We start from the raw sequence: 4,373 nt of genomic DNA, 5'->3' as shown, positions 1-4,373 counted from the left end.
TTCCGCTGAGCCGCCCAAATTACGGCTGTGTTAAAGATGGTGGCCCATGGGTCTTCGGCATGTTCTGCGCGACCAGAGGGGTGCTGCGAATATCAAGGTCGACCGACCGAAAGGCAGCGATGCTAGGCGCATTATTGCAGCCAATGTTTAACCGGGGACCATTATTCATAGTGACGAATTGGCCGCATAGAATATATCACAATTTAGTGGATGGTGACGGGCATGCATCAATCTGCATTGGGAAATAGTCAACACAGCGTGAATTTTGCGGACCCCATCACGGGCGTTCACGCGCAAAAAAAAAAAAAATTGAAAGTTCTTGTCAAAAGTGAAGCGCCACCTCGTCAGCGATGGGTACAGGTAACTGCACCGATGCTGTAGTCCCACTTGGGATGGATGTGGTGGCACTAAACGGCCACGTGCGCTGCAAAGACCCTCTTTTGCGTTTGTTAGAAGCCACAGACCGCTCGGGCTACCCACTATGAAGACTCTTTTGCGGTTGAAGGAAGCATCGCTCGACGCTCGCCAGTATGAAGGTGCATCGCAAAGTAAAAGAAAATAAAGCGTAGTTTTCTGACCCTTGTATGAGTGCTTCGGCGTACCTGAGTGCTTACACTGTAAGTGTGCGCAACCACTTCTGCGCTAGCCGACGCTCACTTCGTCTCGCAGCCTTACCTTTAGCGCGAGCACGAGCACATTTGTTAAAAGCCCAGTGTGAAACCAGCGCACACCAATTAGTGCTCGGAAATGGGAGCGCAAGCACGTAGCGAGCCGCACCCAAACCAATCCACAGGAAAGAGAAGAGCACGAGCGATCTGTGGGAACCCCAGTGAGAAAACCTAGCTCACACCAATCGTTTCTCGGAAATGCTAGCGCAAGTACGTAGCGAGCCGTGCCAATCCAATCCAAGAAAAAAAGAGGAGGATAGCGTCCCCTCGTGGATAACGCGAAACGTAATATACTTAAAATTAGTCTAATACACATTCAGTGTACATCTTGTAAACTTTAAAATGCTTTTAACCCACATTATGTCACTAATATATGTACTAAATGCATTTATTTTATAACTTGTGGCATGTAATGCACTCAGTGGAACGACACAACAAGTGAAAGAAGGCACAACCATGCACCGACCGTATGATCACGTGAGCCCCAGTTTGTCGACCGCCCATATGGAATGCCCAAGGGTTGATAGCCACCCGAGTGATCTAGATAAACCCATGAAACTGGAGGCGTGCCGACGGACAAACTTGTCTTGTTACCATTAGTTTCTTTCATGTTGGGGCGTCGCCAGAGCTCTTGAAGATCCCGAGTTTCGCCATACTCGGCGCATCCTGCATAGCACCCCAGCTCCATTGCTTCTTTAACCCTCAACGTAGTATAGATATGGGCGATCGCCGTTTATTCTCCTTATCCACACCGCTCCATTCTTGTGTCTTATCCTAACGAACAAAAATTGTTTATTTCATAGCGGGGGGGGGGGGGGGGAGGATGGCGCTGCGATCGTCAGAGTGTGAAGACGCGTCCCAATTTGGCTCTTTGATGTTTTCTTTCGGCTTGTGTGGAACGATCATGCAACGTGGCAAACACTGAGACTACCTTGTCTGGGTGTAGTGTGCTTGTTCACGCCTCAATTGACTTATTTTTCTGGTTACGAGGATATTTTCGGGCAAACCGCTGACCTAAGCCTAACCACGCCTGGGCCTGGGCCTAGCCCTAGTGCGGCCTCGGCGAGGCCGGCCAGGTGAGCACGACATCATGTCTCCACCACAGCAACAATCGCACTCGAGGGATCCAGTGCAGTAGGGTGCCTACATGCAACGCCGTTTTAACGGCGTTGCATGTAGGGGTGAAAACAGTCAGGCTATAGCCTGACTCTTGTACTGGGGCGTGGCCACAAGAACCGTCGCCGCAAAAGCAGCTCTGGTAACACGTTAAGCTTGTAGCGGAGGATTGGCCATTGGTGTTACTTGTCAGGTGGTAGGGTGATAACACATTGCTGGAAATATTCCTCAGAGAATGCAACAGTTGCTCTAGCGTCACGTGTGGTCTAGGAACAACTTAGCGCTGAGACGTGTTCGTCATCCCATGAATTATTAGCGCGACTACACATGATTCAGATAGGTTCGGGTCAGCAAGTTGCAAGAGTCGTCGTTTTTCAAAGTAGTAGTCGATAGCTGTTCCTTCTCGATGCTAGAAAAAAATAACCCTGTCCCAACATTCAACAGAATTCTGGTCAAATGGACAAACAAAACAGTTTTTCCATTCGACCCATGGCTCCGGTGCATGGCTTGGTATCCTCAAACCGAACCACTTCCTAGCGTTTCCCGTAAGAAAACGACGCATATTGTTGATGCGCTCGCAGTCATCATTCCACTCATTCTGCGACCATGCATATTCAAAAAACGGAAGCCAGATCGAGGGTCTCGATTGCGTATCGTAAAAAAATCAGGAACAACCACTTCTTGCATTGCATGCCTTGGGGAGTTGCACGCTGACGTTAAAACCATCAACAGCTGTTCACTTTGTTGCATTGCGGCTCCTGCATGAGCAAAAGGTGTTGCACAACTAGGCTAACTCCTTGCTCCTTGCTTATCTCTGCGTCGTGGCTACTTGATCTGTGGACCCACTGCTCAAACTCGGTCGTCTGCAGATCAACTCTCACTGAACCCTTGGAGCCCATTACTTCAAGAGTTATGTTAGCCTTGTGAGCTAAGAACGTCAAGTCCGGTGTGCTGACCTGTTCTGGAAGGTTGATGGCAACGTCTCCATCTTCCAGGCATGTCTTGGCGAGTAGATGGCCATCTTCGCGTTGGGCGATCGTGAACAACACCCACATAGTCCAAAAATATGTGACTGCGCCAAATTGTAATGTTCAGTTTATTCTGCCGTAGTCATAGAGAATTATACTTCGTCCTGTTCTCTGCCCTGTGCTTTTTCTTCTCGTTCACGAAGTTGGTCTTTCTCCTTTTATGATCGTTACATAACACAAGGCAAGAGTTTCCGTGTGTTATAGCATCCTGTGAATAAATACATGTTGGCTATGTTGATAAAAATCAAAATAGGTCTTAAGCTCAATATTATGCACGTGGGCAAATCACTCATATGCGTCTATTTGGATGATAAGTTTCCTTTTACATTCCCATTTTACTTGCAATCTCAGCGAAAACAATATGCGAGAAATAGTCCTACCGCGGTGCGATTACATGCGTTTGCCATGTATTTATTTTTGATGTCACTTATCCAGTTTTTTTAGGACGTCGCTCTGGTATGCAAATAAATAATTATTTGATCTATTCTATCTTAGTCATGACCCCTTATAATAAGTAGGGTTGTTTCGTGAAGATAGTTGCGTCAAATTACGAGCGTACATATAGTCACCGAAAAACTCGCCGTTGCGATCCAGCCTCCCATCTTCCTGACTTGCGCAACTTGTACCGCCTAGTAAAACTATACAGTTACCAATTTTGAAAATAGTTTTCGAATCGGCATGTCCCCCCACCCAAAAAAAAGAAAAGTTTGTCCAATATGTACTCTTCGTTCCGCGTAGAACCATTCTTCAAAGGTTTGTGCGTCATTTTTGTAGGCAGAAGTATTTTCTGCAATTAGGATGCATTTAACAAGTGACTGCAAGCATGTCTTTGGTGTTGGGCGTATGAATTGCTATTCGAATTATTGCACATGAGCCTTTACATTTGCCCCCTTAGTTGCAGCGTTATATTTCTAACATTTTCGCTTGAACTTTGTGCCCCAGTGTTTTTTTCTCATGTGGGGCTGGCATGATGGGAATTGAGTGTACAAGGAAACAGAGCATATTTTTGACAACAAAATTGGTACCGGTAATGAACTGTCAGTCAATTCGTTTTTTGAGCTAGGTGTGCAATTGTAGCCTCGTAAGTTTGGCCTTGCTTGTCACTCATGCCGTAGGCTTGGTCGAAAAACTAATTTTCTCCTTTCTGGAAATTATGACCCTAAAATCCAGGACAGGTGTCTCCCTCGTTCACAAAAAATTAAGTTTTCAGCCTTCATTTATTTCGTCCTCCATATTGTCTCTTTGCGTGCATTGCCATTGTTTCAGCTTGTATAAAAGCGCAGCGTGAATCCTCCTCTTAGTAACAGAGCCGGGTCGGCAACTTCACTTAGTTCCTTCATAGACTGCTTCACCGGTAAGTCAAGTAGCTGTGAACAGCATCAGAGTTTCATATCGAACTTAATATAGTGTATCATTTGTGGCCTATCACCCTGCTTGCACAAGAACAATGTATATTAAACCGTTAAACAAGTTCTAGAAAGACATCCTTAGCAACGTTTAGCAGTTGCCTGGAATACGAACCTACGCAGGTGTTTTGTTAACATCAACTAAGAATTTCAAA

The sequence above is a fragment of the Dermacentor silvarum genome, chromosome 1 (assembly GCF_013339745.2).
Source record: "Dermacentor silvarum isolate Dsil-2018 chromosome 1, BIME_Dsil_1.4, whole genome shotgun sequence".
Classification (NCBI taxonomy): Eukaryota; Metazoa; Arthropoda; class Arachnida; order Ixodida; family Ixodidae; genus Dermacentor; species Dermacentor silvarum.
This window is presented reverse-complemented; position numbering follows the sequence as displayed.